The sequence below is a fragment of the Eublepharis macularius genome, chromosome 10 (genome assembly GCF_028583425.1).
Source record: "Eublepharis macularius isolate TG4126 chromosome 10, MPM_Emac_v1.0, whole genome shotgun sequence".
In the NCBI taxonomy this organism is placed as follows: Eukaryota; Metazoa; Chordata; class Lepidosauria; order Squamata; family Eublepharidae; genus Eublepharis; species Eublepharis macularius.
The window spans coordinates 89659917-89684376 of record NC_072799.1 but is presented as its reverse complement, the minus strand read 5'-3'; the positions used below and the strand labels follow the sequence as shown (position 1 = coordinate 89684376).

The following is a 24460-nucleotide window of genomic DNA, read 5'->3' as shown; positions in this document are numbered from 1 at the left end:
AACCATGCCGTCACAGCCTCCAAAGCTCTGGCCAGATTGTCTGGGGCCGTGTCTGGCCGGCCGTCCATCAACAGAAAAAGTTGGGTGTCATCCGCGTATTGATGACAACCCAGCCCAAACCTCCGCACCAACTGGGCGAGGGGGCGCATATAGATGTTAAATAACATTGGGGAGAGTATCGCCCCTTGGGGAACCCCGCACACCAAAGGGTGACGGGCCGATAGATCTCCCCCGAGCGCCACCCTCTGTCCCCGACCCTGGAGAAAGGAGACCAGCCACTGTAAGACTGTCCCCCTAATCCCCACGTCGGCAAGGCGGCTGGCCAACAAATCATAGTCAACCGTGTCAAACGCTGCTGTGAGATCAAGTAACACAAGCAGCGCTGACCCGCCTCGATCCAGATGCCTGCGAAGGTCGTCTGTGAGGGCAACCAAGGCTGTCTCCGTCCCATGGCCAGGACGGAAGCCAGACTGGAATGGGTCCAGGACTAGAGCATCATTCAGGAATTCCTGCAGTTGTACCGCCACCGTCCGCTCAATCACCTTGCCCAGGAACGGGAGGTTCGACACTGGGCGGTAACTGGACGGGTCAGTGGGGTCCAAAGATGGTTTTTTCAGGAGGGGCCGCACTACCGCCTCCTTTAACACTCCTGGAAAAACCCCAGAGCTCAGGGAGATGTTAACAATGGCCTCCAGATGGTCCCGTAGCCCCTCCGAGCTGGCCTTCACCAGCCAGGATGGGCAGGGGTCCAGAGGACAGGTGGTTGGCCTCATCCCCTGCAGGATCCTGTCCACATCGTCCTGAGAGAGCAGGCTGAAATGGTCTAATACGGACCCAGAAGACGGCCAAGGGGTCTCCAGTTCCCTTACTGTATCAACTGTATAAAATATATAAATAATAAATATAGATGAAGATGGGGGCAGATAAAAGGTATGTAGTTTAAAGCATTTGAAGGAGAGAAGGATGTAGGGAACAGTGAGCATATTGGGAGCTACCAGAAGGAGGGAAAGAGGAAATAGCATGGGGAAGGGAGTACAGGGGAAAGTGAAATACCCCCAAGTCCCTGCAGATCATGTAATTGGGCCACAGGGCAGAGGCTGGGGGGGGGAAGGGAAAGCTGAAGATGGGGAGGGGGCAGGCAAAGGTGGATTGGAAGGAGAGAAGGAAGCAGAAAAAAAAAACTATGGAGACAGCCAAGGAAAGGAAAGAGGACAAGACAGAGGGGAAAAAATGAGATGCCCCTGTAAGTCCTTGCAGGTCCCCCACTTGTCATCAATTAACAGATTAAGAAGATTCCTTAAATAGCGAGTCAAAGCAAATATGCACCAAAGCGACTTTTCTTCACTAAACCATTGTACAAGTTATATCTGTAGAACAGCAAGTTTAGACACACAGTTGAAGACAATTACCCAGCAGAAACACTTGCCGGGGGGCGGTGGGAGTACTGGTTTTGATTTTGCATCAACCTAGTTCTTACAGACTAGGTTAAAAAACTAAGCTTTTTATGCATATTATTCTAAAATAGAATGGGCAAGCTGCATCACCACTGGCTGGACCACACATATATAATGAAGGCAAAACCAGGCCACCAACTGGCACAGCAGGGACTCTAGGCTCTCTATACTCAGGAGTCTCTGCAGGTATACAGGGGAAAACAGCTTAGTAAATTAATCGGGGGAGGGCTCTTAATAACTAGCCTGATGAACTCTAAAAAGGGTAAGTATGTTGAAAGCAACTGAACATCAATTAAAGGGAGGAAAATAGGGAGTGAAGCAATCAAGACCACAGGAGAATATTACATGTGAAGTCTTCAGTGGATAGGATTCCCAAATTGTCCTCCATTCCTCACTGGCCCCCAGCTCGTAGACCCCAGTTACTACCATGTAGAGGGAAGTGGCAACCATTAGCTGAATGGGCTGTTGGAAAGAAGGCTGTCCACCACACAAGTAATGACATCGCCATTACATAACCAGAAATAGCTCTTTATTTCTAGTAGATCATTTTTCTGTTATTTTCCCGAACATCTGCAATTAACATAATATGTCCTACATACAGCTTGGCTAAAATCTCTGCCTAGGTAAATGGACAGCTCTGGCACACCGATGTCTTTTGATGGCATCAGTATGCCAGGCCTTGGCCAACCACCAGTGCTATAATTTCCACATAAGATAAACATTGTCAGAACAACCGGTGGTTACATCTGGTTTTCAACAGCATACCTAAATGGAGACTGCAGACACATTCCAACTAATTTGGTGGCTTTCAAACTGAGGGATAAGAGCAGCACCTGAAAAGGGGGAGAGAGATGCACACGCTCAACGCAATGAAATTCTGAAATGTATGAGCTTGCCTCCTCCAACCTGTTAGGACAGGGCTGGGTTGAATACCAAGGAAGGCAGAGGACTCATGCTGACATGGAGTGATTTTTAGATGTCTGCATCCTCACTATCCCATCATCCCAGATCACAGGGTTCAGAAAAAGTTGCTGCTTTGTTCTTAATTATGCTTCTCTGTGCATCACTTCAGAAGGGATATCCTGTTATACTCAATTGTGTGTGTGGGGGGGGGGGTTAGAGACATTGCCATATAGTTATTTGATCAGGCTTCTTGCCCCCATTGCTCCCTCAATTTTCTGTTAAAAAGAAAGCATGGAAGGTTTTTGACATCTCACCCAGCCACATGCCTTCATTCTGGTAGTGCCTTCCCTTCCTTTGCTTCCCAACCACACCGAGACATCAGCATCAAAATGATGTGTCAGTTCCAACCACTTAACAAAACCAAGGACTTTCACAGAGACAAACTGACCAGCAAATTCAAAGTGGAGAATACAGTCAGGATTGGGCAAGGGAAACCACATGCTTTAGATTAGAAAAAGGCATGAACTGAAAAAAAACGAACCACGCGATTTGTGGTTTGTCATATTCTGTGAACCAGAAACCACGAACTTGCACAACCTTTTCCCAGGTCACGAATCAGCTCATGGAATTTCAAATGCTCAGTGCTGGCAGCTGAAGCTGGTGCTGGGCGTTTGAAACAGACAACCCCCTTCTCCTGCTGCTCGCAGGAGAACGGGGCTGTCAGCTTCACTCACCCCACACCGGCTTCAGCCCTTCGTGGGGTCTGTGAACGCAGCATGGGGTCTTGTGAAACTGACTGCCCTGTTCTCTTGCCGCCCAAACGAACCACGTTTTCACGAACTAGCCTGGTTTGTGTGTTTTTTTGCTTTGTATTGTGATTCATGCTCATCTCTACTTTAGATAAAGAACAACTCAGGAACAAGTCTATAATACTTGTGCCAAGCAGATTGATAAGATGTTTTTGAGGACTACTATGGTACCCTTTTCATTTATGGTCAAACATCTTCAAGAATAGCACATACCATAGGACTCAGAAGCCACCACCTCTTTCACCTTTTGTCCCCTTTCTATTTGGGTCCCATTGGGTAGTAAAACAGAATACAAAATGGAGAAACAACAAAAACAAGCAACTTTTGAAGAGGAAAGGACTGAGGAAAGTTTGTGTACTTGAAAAATATGACTCTGATCCCACATATATATAGGCTAATCATGGTTGCTCAGAAGTGTAGAAAATGGGGGTGCACACTTTAAATGTTTTCCCACAGTCTAAAACAGTTGAAAATATCAGAAGTAGTCAACACTTAATGTAAGAAGGAAAGAAAAGTGAATGACCACAAATTTCTTTGTATAACCTCTACTGAACATAATTTCCAACATCTTTGACCTTGGTAGTAAATTTTCCTTCATATCTGACAGCCAGCATCTGTCTTTCAGAGTCTGAAGACATCCATAATCTGCTCCACTGACTACCGATATGCTTCAAAGGAGTCAACACCAGCTTATAGAGCTGATCTAAGTGAAAAAAATCACCAACAATCACCAACACCATCAACTCGCAAAGAAAAAAAATGTGTTGCTAAGAGCAACTATCAATAAATGGGGCTAAGTAATAGAAATGCCTGAACCAGCAGCATAGTTTATAGCTCATTTCAAGAAGAAACATCTTAGAATTTATTAATTAATCAAGTCACAATAGATTAAAAAAGTAGTTCCATAAATGAAGCTGTCTGACAGCAAAAATTTTACATGGACATTTAGGACAATGGAAGAACAATTCCACAGCCACCTTGTGTTACCCAATGAGGTCTCCTTGCGAGCTGAGGGAATTTGCGTGCAAAGAGAGGCAGCAAGAGGAGGGGCAACATAAGGATCTTTTTACCTATGTATACGAGGATCCCTTCCTCTAGAGAACTCTTTCAATAAACAAGCAGATGTTCAACCGAAAGGGTTTTTTTATTTATAACAATCAAGACCTATAGCATAAAATAACACAGCAAATATACATACAGCAAACACAGAGAATTAACTAGAGAACGTGGAGGAGCAGCATGGACGGCCAGCATCTCATGAAAGGGGAGAGAGGAGACTCAGGCATAGTCTGAAGGTGCAAAGGGGAGGGGGAGAGATTCCAGAACACACACTGAGCACATAGCAGAACAGTTAGATATACTATGAAACATGCTCTGAAGCAGGACTGAAGAGTCTCTGCCCTAACACAATAGCTTGAAGGTTGTCTCCAGACGTGGGACAATAGGACTGGGAAAATTTGATTGTGCCTTCCTGAGAGGAACTAAAGGTATAAAAAGATGATTGAGGCCTCCCAATGGCTGGATGAGTGAGGCTTATCAGTCCTTGAATGACTCAGGTGGGGAAACGGGATCAGGAGAGTGAATGACGAGATTAATTCAAGAGCTTCTGGAGACCGTTTTGTTATTCAGTTCTGCATATCTCCAGGGTGGGGGCTGAAGCTAGTCTGACCTCATATTCACATTCTAGTAGTTTTCCATCTAAGCCAGGCACACGCGCGTGCGTGCGCGTGCACAGACAGACAGACACACACACACACAGAAGAGGGAGACCGACAAGGCCGTGCTAGGGGCACCTAATCCCTCCCACTGTTTCCCTTCCCTAAAAGCTTCTACAGTCTCTCTCCCTTTCCCATTTCCATTTGACTTTCCCATTCACCAGGCAACCTACCTTTATCTGCCACTATGTCTTCACCTTTTCCTCCTTCCCTCCCTCTGAAAACATCTTCCTGGGAATCCTCTGTGTGGTTCTAGCCACCAGACTGGGTCAGACTCACTTGCATAGTAACTGGCCTAAGGTCACCCAGTGAGCTTCCACAGCAAAGTGAGGATTTGAACCTAGGTGTCTGGGGTCTGGGGCTCCACTCCCAGACTCACTGGGAGCAGAAGGTGGGAGGCAGCCAGGAGACAGCGACCCAGCTGCCCCAACGGACACGCAGGTCCAGAACCTGCCAGCAACAGAGAGGGGGAAAGAGGCACCCAAGCCTCAGAGGGTCAGATGGGGCAGGTGGAAGCCAGCTAGCCCCACCCTCCAGTGAGAGGCGAAGAGCCCCAGCAGGAGGAGAAAGGACAGCCAGGAGGGGACCAGGGCAGAGGGAGAAGGCCCAAGAGATAGGGACAGCCAGCCATCAGCCAGCCAGACAGCAACCTTACCGGCAGGGAAAGAAAGGCTGCAGAAGCAGCACTGGGCCATGCCCCAACCTGCAAACAGGGAGGAAGGGAATAGGGACCAGCTGAGGCTGCTGGAAGCTCTGAACAGGAGAAGCTTGGAAGCCAGCCAAGAGAGCACAGCTGTAGCTGCCCAAAGCAGCCAAACTAGCTACCCCAGGTGCAGCTGCTTGAGGCAGACAAGGCCAAGGCTAGAGGGCAAATGAAGGGTGTGGCTTGGCAGGTGGAGCCAGGACTGAGGGAAAGGATATAAGGGAAGTCCACCCACAGTGCGGGGTGGGTTGTTGTGGAGGAGAGAATGAGAAAGCAATGGAGAGGTGGTCGAAGAAAGAAGACGAAACAGAGGAGCAGAAGTAAGATCGACAGCTGGATGGGGACAGCTGTCATGGAAGGCAGCTGGGACAATTTCAGGTTGAAGGGATCTGCAAGTGGACTGAGAGGGTGTGAGATTGAAGAATTTCCCCCTCCTTCCACAGAGCGGGGCCCCACATATTCCCTGAAAGTCCTTCAAGGCTGAAGTCAGGCATGCCAGCGTCTCTCAGGGCGGTGCCCTTGACAGAACCTGACACTAGGTCTCTTAAGATCCTAGGCTGAAATTCTAATTACTACACCACATTGGTTTTCATGAGGTGGCTGCTGTTGATCAGTAGTGAACAGCTGGGCCTGAGTGAATCATGGAACTTGTACAGTATTATCAAGTTGCCCAGTGGCTGTTTCTGGTTCAGGCCCCGAAGAGTCTTCCCTCAAAGGTCAAAACAGCCCTGGAAATGGCCCTGCCCCTTGCTGTGGGTTTTACTGACAGAAGCTAAGGTTTGAAGTAGGCTTGGCAATTTCTAGGTGGGGCCTAGAGTTCTCCCAGAATTACAATGATCTCCAGACTGCAGAGATTTTCTCAGGTTTGTAGAAAGATCTGTCTTGTCCATTCTTGGCTCCAGTCCCTAAAATTAAGCATCTATAGATTTGGCCACATTGAGAATTTGATTAATATTTTAGACAAAGGTAAACAGAGTCTGAAAGTTACACACTTGTGGAAATCAAGTATGACATCTGTTAATACACTAGCCAAAGCAATTCAGTATGATACCATCCTTTGAGAAAATTATGAGTGTAATAAGGATAGCTTACCTGCTAAGCATCCTTGCTACACAGCTGGTTTAACAGAAAGTTACTGACGCAGCGTAAAAAGAATGCCTCAACTGCTGGCCCAGAGACAGAAGCCTGAATCTAGGCCATATGAATGTCAATTCATTGTTGCTAGTGAAAGAAAAAAGTGCAACTGCAATCAAACCCTAGCCAGCACTGCAACAACATTCTGCCAGCTAAGCAGGCCTTTCAAAAAAACTGGATGAAGCAGTCTTGCTGAGTATATATGTTCAATCATTTAAACATGTATAATCATTGAATACACCAATAAATTTTAGTTATAGTTTTCAGATAAGTACTTTGGGATTTTAATTTCTAATAATCTCATGAATGTAAGTCATAGGCTGCATGACTCTCTAAACTACTGAAGCGCATAAATTAAATAAGATATAATAAGTTATCAAATTATACTATTAATGGGAAATGCTGTACACTGATTTATTTAGTAAATTTTTATCCCATCCTTCTTCCAAGGAGCTTAATATCACTTCCTCTAATTTGCACTCACAGCCCTGAGACAGAGGTGAAGCTAAGAGGGTGTGACTGGTCCAAAGTTACCCAGCAAGCTCCACGGCTGAGTGGGGATCTGAACCTGGACTTCTGAGGTCCTCGTACAACCTTAACCACCAAACCATGCTAGCTCTAAATGGAATATTTGTGGTACACAGACTGCCAGTTAACATTAGCGAACAAGTCATGGAACAAGTAATGGAAGTTTCAGGAAGCAACATTACCACCAGCTCCTTTACTTAAAAAGTAACTAGACAAGACTTACCAGTGTGGCATTTTGTATTTAACAAGCTACTTCCCTTTAACCTCCAACACAGCACAGCAAACAAGATTCACAGCATGGAACCATATGGATCCACAACAGATTTTAAGATCAATGAGAGAAGGAATGTCAACAAAAAATACAAAGCCCTCACAAAGGAAAGTGGCCCCGCAACAGATCAAAGGATAAGGTGCACCACTTCCTATAAGTTTATTAACTGGAAATAAACCCAAGTTTGTACAATGCTCTCAGATAGCTTTCAGGCAGACCCAGGTAACAGAGCTCTTTCCGCCCCATCCCCCTCTAGGAATCCTACAAGCGAGATCCCCCTTCCACCCAGCCCCAACTGAAATCAAGTAACCAAAATACTGGTAAATGAATTGAATTGTGTATATACATGAGCCCTCTTGTGCAAACCTTTGGAAGCTATACGGTTCAATCTGAATCCAGACGAGCGTCCCAAACTCAAAACATTGTCTGAACAAACTAAAGAATAGGTATTTAACACACAACAGGGTATAGGGCAACATTTAATCATGTGTTCCTAATTTTATTAAAGCAAGCAGGTTAGAATTTATTTCAAGCTCAATTTTTTGATAGGAAATAAATTTGCCCTTATGGTTTGTAACAAAATGAATCTAAACAGTGAAAATGTTGCCAAGTTGTAACCACTGCAACCCTGCATCACTTTTAGCTGCACAGTAGATATCTCTAACGCTCTATCTTAGTGGCTCCCAATAATCAGCAAGGCATAAGTGTTGAATGTCTTTTGAAAAACTACTTATCTACAGGGCACAGAAAGACATTTTTAAAAATTAGAATGAAATATATTCGAACCAGCAATCATTCTGCATATTGCTCAACTCCTTTAATACTAAATGGTGAAAACCTCTTAAGAATCTGAAAAGATGTTAGACTAGAAGCTCAGCATGTTTAAAAACAAATTAATGGAAACCTTCACTCGCACAAAGTTCTGCAGAGTGGGGTATTATTAATCCCAACACTGGCATTAGAAATCATCAACCCCTTTCTAAAACTATTCACAATTAAAAAGGCAGCAACCTTTTCTTGACTTCCATCTCTCTGAATCATTGAGCAGGGAAGATACTATTATCCTTTAACTCTTGTGTAGGTCATTAAGTGTCCTCTGCCAGGTGCATTTAACCTATCCCAGGCCTTGACTGGTCAGGGTGATAGGCGGCACCATGTTCCTATTGCTTCCAGAAGTGTTATGACAACCTCCTTCAACCATCCATGTTCCCAAGAGGGGCCTCCACCAAAGTGAGAGTTCAAGACCAGACTTACAGCCAAGAAATAATTTGTTTTTGTTCATTTGATTTCCAGAATTTCAAGATAGACCAAAGAGATGACATACATCTAAATGAAAAAAGTTCATATTTATCTTACTACAAGTATATTATATAGGCTTAGCAGTCCCAACTTAAGCATATTAATATACAGAAAGTCCACATAGGCTATATCCATTATTTATGGTCTGCAGAAAATTGATTTTGCTTCAATAGAATATTTTGTGCTAGAGGGAACTATGGAATAGTACTGGTAACATCCTCTGCAAAGCCTGGAATATAAACTATCAATTCTCCTTTTCCAAGGAACTCTACCAGAAAACAAACACACAAACAAAAAAAAATCATGGATTTTCTTACATGGGAACAAGGAAGCAGATATTGTAATTGCCTTTGCTATATATATCCCATTTATCTTAAACAAAATAGTCTGTCTTTCAGAATCTTAAGATCCAAAAATTAGCATGCAAGGAGGAATACCCATGATGTGGCTGCTTCAGCCAAGATAAACAAACTTACAGTTGATGCTCCATGACTTTAGCAAGGATTTAATGTTAATTTCAAAAAGCACAGAATCCTGCAGGCTCAACATCGTGCCTCAGAGAGCTGCAGTAGCAGCTACAGTGTTGTTGGTGTGGCTTGTCTAACAGTCATCCCCTTTTCGTTCTCAGGCAACAGAGTTTTGGCCCACAGCACCGGTGCTTCATTACCATGCAGTCGCCGAGTGACGCACAACTATAGTAGAAATGCTGCTGAATGCAGATGAACTCTCCAGTGAGGAAAATAAAGCTTATACGTTTGTCATGATGAGTTCCCTGAAGGACGTCTCCATATTTCCTAAAGCTGGCACATGTCATGCCCACATGCCAGAAAAAAATAGGGAAAAAAGCAGAGTCTGGAACTTCAGTAGCTCTAATTGCTGCTTGGAGAAAATTTATAGAAGAGTTATCTTTAGAATAAAGGCATTAACTCCATATAGCCAGGTAATAAACAGCAAGTTCTCAGCATGTGTGTGAAGATGGAAAGTACCCTACTTAATTCATTAGGGGAAATGCCAGCTAATAGAATGGGAGGGACAATGGCACTATAGCTATTACCTTTCTAAAATTACTCAGTGTAAAACAGGGTTGTACTTAGCTGTAACCATGAACATTTCTTCCTGACTCTTAAGTATTTAATGCCTCACTTCATAAACAGGGTGCCCACTCAAGACACACACAAATGGAAGTATTTCACTTCGCACCAAACAATATTATTTATTGTTATGGTAACTCCATATAAAACTGACGTAATGTTTCATGGAAAGTTTATTTTTTAACCTTGTGTGGGCACTTTATAACCTTTCTGAGCTCCCCCATGGCAAACAAATAAACAATACAGTGCACATAAAATGCTAGAGCAGATTGTACATCTTTAGTGACTTTTCTGATTTAGAAATAAAAGAATAAATCATTTGTACCAGATCCTGACTCAAGGAAAAGGGAGATCACTTGAAGAAAGGTAATGTACAATCTCATGATTTCCTTGGCCAGATGAAAAAATAAGGTAAGGCAGGTCTGATTACAATGTAGAAAGCTCACCTGCTCTTCTTGCCATAGTAAAAGTTACTAAAAAGACAGTCTTGACAGACAGTAGACAACCATTACATGTTGTTTGGGTTCAAAGGCACTTTTAATTAACAGTGGAAGAACCATGCATAAATTTGGTCTGTGGATAAGTGAGCAATTTAAAAAAATGCTGAACCTGTATTCACATTCACTCAAAGAACTGTTCAGACTTTTCAGAAGACATTTTAGAAGTGTTGGGTAACAGCTGTAGAATCCAGACGGTAACTGCTACTATCTCAGCTGTAGCATGGTGACTAAGTAGCTGGGCTGCAAATCAACACTCTGCAAGTTCAACTCCCTCTACTGCCATGAGTGTTGCAGGTGGCCTTGGGGAAGCCACTCCTCTCAGCCCAGCTTCCCAGCTGTATTATGGGGATAATAACATCACTGACTTTGTTCACCACTCTGAGTGTGGCACTAATCTCTCCAGAAGGGCAGTATATAAGCCCACTGCTGCTGTTATTCTTTTGTTAAGAACAGTTTGTTGTTCTTTTTACATTAGGTGGGTGAACTTAAGCAAGCATTTATGCTGTTTTATTAGGGGTTGAGAAAACATAAATTCACCCCATCAAGTAACTGCTAAATGGACTATCAATGATGAAATTGCTAAACCAGATGTGCAAATATGAAGCAAATAGCCCAATACAATAGGCAATGGACAATGAATAGGATGGATACCAAGGGCCAAACCATATGTCATGAAATGCTTCAATTCAAAAGCACACGAGTGTCTTGTTGACATTTCCCTGACATTTAAAAACATATGATTCTCTTTGGCTGAGCAGGAGGAAGCACAATCCACCATACTATAAAGATGCAGCTTGAGTACATCCAGGTGAAGTACTCTACCCCCACAATTTAGGTGCAAAAAAAAAAAAGGAACATACAATTTTTCTTGAGCATCTTTTGTAACTTGCAAGAGCTGGCAACATGGCTATGAATGATTATAAGTGAGCATGACTAAGAATCAAATAACTCAGACACAGGATCAGAATCAAGCAGTGACAACTGCTTAATGTTTGGCTGAGTGTTATTGTAGCATTCCTTTCAGCTCACACCAATCTATTCACAGAAAGAAGCAGCTAAAGACCCACCATGCATTTAACTGTATAACCCTTGAAAAATTTTACACAATAGATTTTTCTGCCTGTTACTGAAAGATCAAACCAAAATATAAAACAGTTTTTGGCAAGCTAAAATAAGGCGACTACTAGTACAACTGCTATTTTTATCCTAGCAAAGAACTCTTCAGTTCATCACTGGATATTTGTAAACTGGATATTAATTGCTGCTTTTTAGAATAAAAATGAGTTTGTACTGCATCTCATACTTTTATGTTACATGCCCCCATCTAAAGAGATCATTTTAGTCTTTTAATTCTTCATTAGGTTCAATCTCCCCCTCAAAAAGTATTAATGACTTACAGAGAAATCCTAAGGAGGTTTGCTTAGAAGTCAGTCCAATTTTATTCAGTGTGGCCTACTCCCAGGGGAGTTGCAACATTATTCACCCAGTTGACACCACAAATGGATTGTCAGTGCAATTCTAAGAATGCTTTCCCAAGAGTAAGCCTCATTTTCTAGGCAGCAATAGGATTCTTAGATATGCTTAAGATAGCACTGAATGTGAAATCAGTCTGGAAGTATGAGCAACCTAGGGTTGCCAATCCGCCAGCGGGGGCAGGGGATCCCCCACTCCCAGCCTCCAACGTATCCCCACCGCTCACCTGGCCAGCAGAGGGGAAAGGCAGAGGAACAGGCCTCCCAAGATGCACTTCCAGCGTGACATGACAATGTCACTCCCAGGAGTGACATCATTGTGCAGGACCCGGGAAAACTCCCGTGCTTCGAGCCAGGTCGATTTGGGCCCCAAATGGGCCAATTCTTAAATCAGCCTGGTGCAAAGCACAGGTTTTGCTACTGGGGCCTGTGCAGTGACTCCACTCCTGGAAGTGATATCACTGTGCCATGCCAGGATCATGCATTCATGAAGAAGTGAGTGCCCGGTCCCTCCTCCCACCAGGAGAGTAAAGGGATCTGGCAATCCTAGAGCAACCCTGCCATGTATGCAGGATCCTATCCTAATTAGAGATGTAAAATTTCTGAATATTCTGAAGCCCTCCTGAGGGAAAAACCTGAGATTTGGGGAAAACTGAAATATATACAATACCTACAGTACTAAATTAAGTTTACCGCTTTAACAACTTAAATGCAGTATTCATAACTAACAGTATATAAAATTGCAGTATTTGTTGTATTTATGGAATTTAAGTTATTTTTTTTACACGCAAAACTGCAAATATACCCAACACCTGAGGAAAAAAATTGTAAACTAATGGACCCTATGCTACCTTAGCACTTGTAGCTTAGTTCCAGCTAGATGCGGCCTTCTTCCTTCTGTGGCTACTGGTTAGAAAGAAATCAGTTCTCAATGTAACTTTCAGGGTTTTCCTTTGATGCTTTGGTGCAGTTTCTGCCCCACTCCCTTCTGATCTTTTTTGTTCTTCCAGCAAGGTAGGGCAATAAATTACTTGCTATCCAATCTGTGAGTATACATCACAGTGGTTTAAGGCAGAGGTGAAAAAGTCAAGCACAAAGGAAGTCAGGTCAAAAGGACAAGAGAAGACATGTAACAGCTGAGAAGCAATTAAAGCCCTACATACTCCCCTCACGAAGATTAGATATCCTTCAAGGTGCAGAAATGCATCTTGAATTTAAGAATTTAAGAGCTGTATATGTCTACTGCATGCCAACCTTGTCCTTAAAAATATTTCACTCATTCTGAAAGAGAAAAGCTTTCTAATGGTACCAAAATTAAATCTAATTCATCAATACTATTTTAAACTATCTGCAGTGCTGCTACTGCTTCCCTATGGAACCCATTTTACTCTAGTAATATCAGAAGGGTAGAATCAAGGGTGCATAAGTGGTTTCCATGTCAACACTGCTGGCCTGACACAACATGGCAAGCACACATATATGAATCTGTTCAATACCAAGTCAACAAGAATGCCAAGAATCCTATTACAGTTTTCATCATAGAAATGACCCATAAGAGCACTCCTAGAAAATTAAAATTAAAACTTACCAATGTCCATTCAATAAACTCATAATGTAAGGCATAATATGACCTGGATAACCCAGGTGAGCCCGATCTCATCAGATCTCAGAAGCTAAGCAGGGTCGGCCTTAGTTAGTAATTGGATGGGAGACCTCCAATGAAGACCAGGGCTGCAGAGGCAGGAAATGGCAAATCACCTCTGTTAGTCTCTTGCCCACCAGGGGTCATGACAAGTCAGCTATGACTTGAGGGCACTCTCCACCACCAATATAGAGATATATTGTGGTCAGTAACCACTATCTTCTCACAGCGGACAAGAAACTGAATTAAAAAACAATACTGACTACAGCTGTAATAGGAATAGTCAAACCTAAGTAATGAGTACTTCTAAGTGCCTAAATACACCCTGGAATAATAAATGGATATGATTATCTACATCTCTCTACATCTCTCCACTTCCTTTCCAAAAGACCACACAAATTCAGATATGCATCTGTTTAGCTATGCAAGCATCAACAGACACAACTACTTATATATGCAATCAGTGCACTACATTTTAGAGCATTCAAAAGACATTTCTCTGTGTTTCTCAGGCTTTAATCCAATCCTGCTCTTATACAGCTCCTGTGGTGGTAGAGGTTCTTATGGGCTGAATCCTGGGACAACTTCTAAAAATAGTGGTGCTTATCCTCACTGAGTGCAGCCCTGCTCCTATCGACAATGCAAAAGACTTGTTGTGTGCCTTGTGTGTGAGGGTAGCCTTCCTACACTGATGCAGACCCACAACCCTGTAGATTTTTTTCTTCTCACTGTACCCCTCATGTTAACTCACATGCCAGTGTGTCTCCTCAGTCTCAAGAATTGAATGGGTGGATCAGAGGCTGCAAGAGGAGGCGGAAATTGGGAAGCAACATTGCACTAGTACAGCTTGTCTTAGTTGGATACAAACCATGGCTTATTTCAAGTTTTTGAAAATGTATCTGCAAACTAGAGAGCCATCACGCACATTTCCAAGCCACTTGCTATTTACATCCACTAGAATGACCCTGATTGTTTTTTACACAATGCTGAAATTTATAGATTAGATTATTCACTATTGCATGAGCAGAAAGCCATAGCAGCAGTACAAGATAAAATCGAATATTCTTTAAAACAAAATGTTTTGGACATTTTTATAGAAAAGCTTAAAATACAGAATAACAATTTAAAATATCTCATAATAAAAATACCATACAATACAAAGGCTAATGACCCAAAATAGAGCTGTTAGTGTATGGGTAAATTGTTTATATGAATTTAAGGCCTTTAACCGAAAATTACTGTTACAAGATTTAGGTCACATTCCCTTCACATTTCATAGAGATGAACATTTTTCTATCCTCACAGAAGAGTAAAAAAAAAAACAACCCTTTCCTTACATACTAGAAAGCTGAGAGTCTTTTAAAAAAATAAAGGTATTCATGCAAAGTAGTATTAGAAGTAGCACCCTACTTTCTATTTCAAGAAAGCCAAAATTACCAGGGTGGATTTAAATCACTAGTTATTCAGACTCGATTTAAATCATGGTTTTCTACATAAAGGCTCATTCTAGCTGGTTGCTATAACCTAAATATTTGCAACCCATATGATGGTTTCATTTTTTTTAACAATAACTTCTCAGGTTAGTTTTACAGTTATATCAGAAAACAAACGATTATTTGGGTATTTACCATTTGAAGCAGACAATTATGAAATCACTGCGAGCTGAACTCTCTCTAGTTTAATGTTACTCATTCATATTTGGATGTTTCTGCTGTACTTTATTGGAGGGATAAAAATAATGATTAAGAATAACCATTTAAATTGTTTTAATTAACTAAAACAATAACATTATATAGCATATGTATCCTTATATTTGGTTCAACATCCATGTTTGTTAACTAATGCGGTTAAACAAAAATATTCCCAAACTGAGTCCTGCCCTGCTGCCATTACACGTCCTCTCTTCGAGGGAGAAAATAATATGATCAGACTCAGACTACACTCAAAGATTTTAAGATTCCAGGAATATTCTGCTCAAAAACTTTCAGTTTCATTTGTACTGCTTGCCCCTCCCTCCTCATACTTAACTCTTAATATCTCCTTATCCAGATCTTTCCCACCCCAAACCATCTTCTATTCGTTGAACTTCTTGAAACTTAGCATTAGTTGATTCTCTGTACACAGATTTGCAGAGGAACAACAGGATTGAGTTCTCAATGTTACATATGTTTATTTTAAAACATTTCTGAAGTTAAATAGAGGCATGTTATCTCTGCAGACACAAATTCACGGTCTTCAGAACTGCAAAACAAAGCATCTACGACAGTCTAGATAGAAAAAATACCCAAAATAAACTTACAGAAAGCTCTGGGAGAGCATGACACTGGGGCCCCAATCAATGAATTAATGGAATCCGTTTACTAGAATCCATTTTTAAACATGGCATGAACATACAGTCTCATACTGCATAATTAAAAATTACATAATTAAAAATTAATCCTTATTTCATGTTGAAAAACTTTTGGACTATAATGTATCTTAAATAGAAAACTATCTTTATATAAAATGCTTTTTGAGAAAAATCTATCAAACAAATTCTGATTTAAATAAAGAATCTTTAGTGTAAAAAAAGTTCTTGATTTTTATGCACCCTGAAAATTATTTAATCAAACACACACAAAGTGGACTCTGACTTATAAAAGTTTATGCCACAATATATTTGTTAGTCTTTAAGATGCTGTAAGGTTTTGTTTTGGCTGCAGTAGACTTAATATGGTCACCAGTATGACAGGAAAGGTATGACAGGTTGAGGTACTGAGAACTTTATTTACATTAATACCAAGTTCTACATTAACAAAATCAGTTTTTCTATTTCTTCAGTAGGAACAATTTATAAACCTTTAAAAAATCAGTAGCATGTACCCATTGCTGCTCATACACAGAACAATCAGTCAAATAATGATACAAATGCACACCATCTTTACACAACGTAATTACTGGTATTGTCACAGTTACAGGAATCTTTTTCATCAACAACCTCATTGTATATAGCATTGTGTATCTCATTTTACCTGCACTGAAAATCCTCTGCCTTCTACTGACATTCCATTGGCAATTCTGTGCTCTGTGCTATAAGAGAACTTCATTCCATTATCAGGATACAAAAATAGAAATAAGCAGATAATTTAAAGAGGATTCAGCTGCTGTCCTCTATTGTAAAAAGCATGATCCTGGGAGACTATAAATCTGCATTTTACAAAATGCTACCTCACACAGCTCTGTGATTAGTAGCAATGTAAAAGTGATTTGTGGAAATTTCTTATGTCATAGACAATATTTATGCAGTTCAAATACAGGATTAATCTTCAACTGCAGAATCAAAGAACTACATGCCTATTATATAAATTGTTTAACCAGTTAGAACACAACCAATACAAATGTCAAAGGCCTCTCTCTCCCTTTCACTGCTGAAGACTGCCATCTAAATGTGATTGTGTCCCAAAGTGAACAGCAGTAGTTCTTCAAATCTTATAAATAAACTATAGTTAATAAGATTCACAACCAAATATAAGTAAATGTGCTCAATGTTTAGTTTCTGGCCTGCTAATCTATCAGTGGAAACTTTGATGAGGTTTGCAAATTAGTCCTAATTGTTAACCTTTTTTTTAGTTATGTGGGGCTACCCTTGAATAATTTAATTATAATATCTGAAGAACTGAGAGATGAAATATTAAGTGGCTGCCCTCTCAAAAGCTGCTCTACCAGCTATTTGGATGTTATACTTTGTATTACACTCATCTTTCATAGTTAAATTGTGTGTGTGGGGGGGGGGGGTTCCACTCAGAACAAGTTGCCTATTCCACTTAAAATGCAAATGTCCATTTTCACTAAGCTACTATTGCAAACTGACTGAGCTGTAACCTGGAAGCCCCTGTTCTGATGTTACTTCTGCCGCATCCTGAGGCTAATCCCTCACTACAAGGATTATTCTGACCTTCCTTACTGGGCTGATACAAAGATTACCAAGAAAATGTGATGCACAGACATTCTAAAGTGCTAAATATTGTCTCAATCTAAACAACTTCATTACTTGGCCTTTCTTGATATCTAATAACTCCACAGCTCCAAAGGAAACTAAGCACTAATGGCATCAAAGAACTGTTTTGCTGCTCCTCAGCAAGGAAAAAACAATTGTATCTTCTCCATTAGCCAACGTAGCAAAAGATGTTGCTGAACTACAGCAGACTGAACTCTCTCACTTATCGGGAAAGTTCTTAACTGACTTTTAACACTGCACACCAGATGCACACGCACATGCTTAAAAGTAAATGGATCTCACCTGCAATTAAACTAATTGGCCCCTTCTACAGAACACGCATCTCCATTTACATAACCAAAACACTGTTTGCTGCACCCAAGAGTTTCATGGTCCAACTGGGAAGTCTCAGTAGAAATGGCATTATTTCAAAATGTACACTTGTTTAAAAGCTTCCAAAAATAAGAATAAAAATACATACTGTAATTAGAGTTCAAGAGACCAACACTGTCTTCATCTATAGTCTGTCCTAAGGAAAGCAGGCTGACACGCCTCATTTTCAATAGCTTTGGAGAACTTTCACGGATAGTACTTCCAACATCCAGTACTACATCTCCTGACATGACAGAAGGGACAACTTTTTTAAGAAAATCCATCTTGAAATCTCTCTTTTCTTCCACACTGATTAAACCTCCAGCTAAACTGCCTTGAATGCACGCACGTCCAGGTACTAATGCATACTTCCTTGAGGAGACATTAAAACTGGCCTGGTTGTGCAACTTTACAGAGTGATGTCATACCAAACCTGGGTGGTGCTCAAACACTAGTAAGGCAGCTGCTGCCCTCACAGATAACACTTATCACTCTGAAATGTTCGTTTATGGGCCCTGCAAACATAGTTACGGACTTCCAATATTACATGTTGCTCAAGCTAAGTTCAGTGAGACAACTGTAAGTTTAAAAATAGTTCCTGTATTTTATTTGCCTCAAAAGGAATGCCACTGAATATCAATTTCAAGTTACAATTTTCTGTACTAAAGAAGCAGAAGTTGCTGGTATTCCTCAAAACACTCTGTTATCCAAAAAAAAAATCACATTTATGCATAAGGAAACAACAGACACAGCTCTTATTTCTATGCTACCTTTCTATAGGAATGGCCAACACACTTGCGAACACAAATTTTAAAAAGAGCTATAATCAGCCAGATGAACGATAAAAAGCCAACAATCAATGAGCCATTAGATTTCTTTGAATAAACTTTTGTTATTAAGCCTTACTACTTAACAAAGCAAGCAGCTGTTAAGTTACCTAATATTCTCACTGCCTCACCAGCAGCAGGAAAAGGTAGCAAATCCATTACTACATCAGTGAGTTTACGATCCAATTTTATAAGAATGCATAACAAAAATATTAACTATTTCACTTTGTTAACTATTTCACCTTATTAATAATTTTTCACTGTATACTGCAATGTCTTAACAATGCTATCCCCCACAAGTTTTCTTTAATTAAATTGTTGTATCCCCCCCGCGCAAAATTTGCAAATTTCTCCATTTATTTTTCAGATTCTTTATTTTCACTGTTGCATACTCTCATTGACAAGAAAGAATTAGGAAAGGTATCAATTAAAGGCTCCCTCTCCCACCTTCCAAAAACTCTAGCCATTATTCTTCAGCCTATTGATGATGAACATGAGCGTGTTCCAGCTCCACTAAAAAACGTTTCAGGTGATACAACAACAACAACAACAAAAAGAAAGAGGCCGGTATCCAACCACGCAGTTGACTTCAATTCCCTGAGAGGGAGGATAGCTATTTCTCCCACTTAATGGACAAAATCAGTAGAAATTGTCACTCCCACTGAAGAAAACTTTTAAGTATTCAGCACTGCATCATTTGATACAAGTCACTGTTTGATCTTCAAGGATTCATATACCACACACAAGTTACCCATTGATGTACATGCACATCAACTCAAAAGTGCTGAACACAATCCTTTACAAGGACTGCGAGTATACAAATACTCACAGCCTCTAGTCACATTTTTCCTGTGTAATTACACTTGTAATTCTTAACCATATTTGCATGTCTACCAAGCAGGAAACTATCACAAGCTTAAATCAATCTACAAGGCTATGTTAACAGCAATATGTAAACAGTAAAAAATGCATGTACTCCTTTTCATATAACTGCAGCTTTTCTAATAACCACATGTTCATCATAGAGACACAACACACGTACAAGAAGTGGATATGATTGTTTCACACTACATACAGAACTTGCAATTTTAGCCACAGAACATCTATCTAGATTTATGAGTGCTGGGTTGACTGGCCAAGCTGAAGTTCATGATAAGCACCATTAGACAGCAAGATGAATAGTTTTAGCTAGGAGAAACATACAATATATTTTAAACACTTGCTCTAGCTACTTGCACCCACTGAAGTACATTGATATCTTTGCATGTTTAATCAAACTATTAATTTGTATTCTTGAAGTATGTTTGCCATCTTTAAACAATAGATCTTAAATACAATGATGACCCTATTGCACTTGAAGACAGGTTTCCATATCTGTCCTAATATTTAGCATTCTGTGATTATCACTGAAATTCACACAAAATATCACATTTAATTAAAATTAATATGCATGATTCTATTTGATTGCAGACGTACACATTACTTGCCTGTCCATAAATTTACATTGCCTTTTGCCTGTACCTAATTCATGTTAACATACATTTATATAAAAGGTAATTGTTTTAGAACACAGCATTTATTTATTTTCTTAAATTTATAGTCCGCCCTCCCCAAACAGGTGGGCTCAGGGCGATTTAAACCATAAGTTTCTCTCACATGCAAGTCTTTTCACTTTAATAAAACTGAACAATTAAGTAGCCTTAAGGAGATATGTGAGGGTGCAGAAAAAAATGGGAGAAAATGTTTTTCCCAAGCCTTCCCCCACCCCACCCACAATTTTTCCAACAAGAAAAATGGAAATTTCAGAAAGTACTGGCGGGGGGGAACTCCTATGAAATATTTTCTCTTTTAGAATGAGTGAAATGCTTTTAAAAACAAGGTGGGTGTGCTGTAGATATATACAGCTCTTAAATCCAAGATGCCTTTCTGCACCTAGAAGGTAAGAACAGACATACTTGTTTCAATTCATGCAACCAAGCCTCACGTTTTTCAAAGAGCTGCAAGAGGATAAAAATGATGGCTCAGAATTAGAAGTTTCAGAATCTGATTCTGATTAGAGACTTGAGGCGCTGATACTTTTATTTTAAAATGTGATTAATTTTGTACATAATTTAAAACACTATAATGGGTATGCTGATAACACACTACCGAATAGTTCTATGCTTTAATGTTATAAAGTTTAATACATATCAATACATACATGTGTGTGACTATTTTTCTGATCTAATAATATTAGGTTCTTTACCGCAAATACTGTATTTTCTGTTTAACTCCTATTTTGTTCTACTTTTCAGATAGCAAAACTTGAGATACGTACGCTAAGGTAACAGGGCACATCAGCTTGCAGTTTTTTCTCAAATATTGGGTATATTTTCAATTTTGCTTGAAGAAAACTAAGGCATTTCATAGAATCATAGAATTGGAAGGAGCCTCACAAATCATCAAGTCCAACCCCCTGCCCAATCCAGGAACAGCTTTAAGCATCCCCAACAAGTATTCATCCACCCACTCCTTGAAGACTGCCAATGAGGGAGAACCCACCACATCCCTAGGCAGCAGATTCCACTGCTGAATTACTCTTAATGGGAAGTTTTTCCTAATGTCCAACCAGTATCTTCCCTCCTGGGAGTTTAAACTCGTTATTGCAAGTTCTATTCTCTGTTGCCAACAGGAACATCTCCCTTTCCTCCCCTATGTGACAGCCCTTTAAATGCTTAAAGAGAGCGATCCTGTCTCCCCTTAACCTCCTCTTCTCCAGGCTGAGCATTCCCAAGTTCCTCAGTCTTTCCTCATAGGGCTTGGTCTCCAGGCCCCTGATCATCCTGATTCATAGAATCATAGAGTTGGAAGGGGCCATACAGACCATCTAGTCCAACCCCCTGCCCAGTGCAGAATCAGCCAAAAGCTCTCCTCTGCACCCAATCCAATTTGTCCATATCCTTTTTGAAGTGAAGCCTCCAGAACTGGACACAATACTCCAGGTGGGGCCTGATCGCACAGTATATAGTGGGATAATTATATCCTTCAGGGCCAACTCCCGAAGTGCTGCTTTCAGCTGTGACACCCTTTCATGGTGTGCTTTTGGCGTTAACTGTTTACAGACCAATATTGTAATGTGTCATGGCCTTCGTCAAAGCAGAACAGGCATTTCTCATGCCCTTTGGATTGGGCCCATCTTCGTCCTGCGACAGGAACATTTCTTGAAGAGGGCCTTCGGTGCCCTGGAACTGAAGGCCCAGCTCGCATACAGGACATGGATATGAAGAGTTAAGTGAGGAGATATCCTTCTTCAGCAGCCGCAAAAGAAGAACTGAGGGAGCAGTCCAGTCCACATTTTATCGCCATGCCTGGGGGAAAAGTGCACGAAAAGGCTAGGCCTGTGCATGTGCAGATCCCATGTGGGACTGCAGTGAAGACAACAATGAAACGAGAGTTTCCTGTACATAAGAAGCTTCTGGATTCTCTAAATAAATACGGCCCTCCCAAGATCTCAAGAGGAGAAAGACCTTTCACAGCACCGGCTACCTGATTCTTTAGTGGGACACGCCAGGGATTTTCTGCATGGACAGTGCAAGTTCTGCCACTGAGCCACTGCTTGAATTTTGACCCTTGCACCTATCCAAGGCCCACCCCTCCTTTCTACTGGGAAAAAACTCTCTGGGGTTGTGTCATATTTTCATCAAGCATGCATTAATTCAAAAGACATTATACTGGTTCACTTTTATTATTTTGTACCATCTACATTAGCCAAAAAATGTTTTAATTAGATTTGAATTTTTTATTCTTCCCTACTCATAAAACATGTATAATTTCTCTTTTACAGAACATTATTTTAATCTTGTATTTGTAGCTCTGACCTTACACCCATTTCAGATACAGAAAGCTAAGAGATGTATTATGCTGATTATAAAAACAGATTACAGCATACCATCTGCTAAAAAGGGTTCTGTAAAATGGTACTGAACTGTAACCATCTCAGCTGAGTATCACCTGCTAAAGTCTAGATCTTTATGCTGATAAAGCAATGTTCCTTATCTACAGTTTGACTTGCTAGAATTGTGCTGAGTATACATTTTAAACAGGAACTGCAACTATATTCATTGTGCTAAGGATGCTGCGAATTTGCCATTCAGGAATTGGGGAGAAAAACACAATGTCACCTAGCCTAGTAAACAAAGGACAACAGCACATTGCTGATTACAGAAAAGAAAGCATGTTTTGTGACTAGCACAAAAGAAGATGAAATCAACACACATTTGGTGGTCCAAAACAGGACTTGAATATAATGAAATACGTAATTTTTTTTTTACTGCAGGTTCCCTCCCACTCTCTGTTCCTAAGCCAAGGAATGCTCTCATCTGAAGCACCAACTGCATTGCAAAGATTTTATTCCTGTGTGTTTTATCAACCCCGGCCTGTAAAATCATTTTATAGCTTCAAATATCACCCGTGTTCTTTTAAAACAGACATCTCTCATTTAGGAGTGGCATATCATAGACTTTGATTTTTATGACAAATTTCTTGTTTGGAAGAAGTTATATGGAAAAGTTTTATCTAGAACGACAAATAACTAAATTCACTCAGTAATGTATAGTTTTTTGTGACTTGAGACCCAGTCAAAAGAAGCAAAACACACTATTAATACAGACTTGCTTTAACTGAATCCACTAGTATCCATGATATTCCCAAAAAAACTTTTGTAAGGGCAGAATAGATTATTTTAACACCCAGAATAGTTAAAGCACAAGTCTGGTAACTAATCCAAATTAAATCACTAAGCCTTCAAGGAACACAGCAAATTTCACTGCACTCTGAAAAGACCTGTGTGAGACAGCAAGAGACGACTCTCTCTATTCAGAGGCTTCCTAGACTGACATCTACTGGTAACAGTTTAGAATGCCCAAAGCAGCTTCAGGGAGGTTGTTACAGGGGCAGAAAAGATGATGGAAGGGGAGGTTGTTCAAAGATGAGATTCTTATCTCACTTTTCAGCCAAAATGGACTCTCACAGGAATAAAATTAATGAAACCAAATAATATGCCACTGAAAGCACAGAGTGATGGTGTTCTATTACAGAAGCACAGCCAATTCTTAACACGTGTTGAACAAACGACAAACAAGCACATGGCTTTATATTGAAACACAGTACATACAGTAGCACAGCACATACATAGCTCATTCCCACTTACGTAAGACTGTCTCTATCTTCCTAATTTCAAAATGTCAGTTCACAAACCCATGATGCCAGAACATTGGTCTAGTAAGGTCAGTACTGTCCATTGCCCGACTCTCCAGGGCCCTCATGGAGATTCTTTTTAACATCACCGAGCTCTTTAACATTAACCATTACCTGTCTTTTTAACTGGAAATGCTAAAACTTGAACCTGAGATCTTCTGCATGCAAAGAACTGACCCACATGCAAATTCCACACAAACACTCCAGGCAAAAACAAAGAGCTTAGAGTGGGGGGCATAACATGAAGTATAACAAGTTGAATAAAGGGGCCCACTTGTACATGACAAGATAAAGATCAAGACAGCATAAATTTAAAGCCAGGGCTGCAAATCACAAGATCTCTCAAGTACAATGTATTAAGACAATATGAACTCAGTTACAAAGCTAACCTAGTGAAAGGAGTTTTCACTGTTTAGAAAACATGGTTATTATAAAGATTAAGATATTCAAGTCTGATTCTACAGAATTTAAGGCAGAAAGCCAATCTGAAGTAAACAGCCTACGCTGGTCATAATAAAAAAAAATTCAC

The 24460-nt window shown here is 40.5% G+C and overlaps 1 protein-coding gene across 4 annotated transcripts in view; it reads right to left on the bottom strand.

Moving 5' to 3' along the window:
* Positions 1-24460, bottom strand: part of FRYL (FRY like transcription coactivator) — a 265895-nt gene that overhangs the window by 211801 nt on the left and 29634 nt on the right. The gene's annotated exons all lie outside the window — the stretch shown is intronic.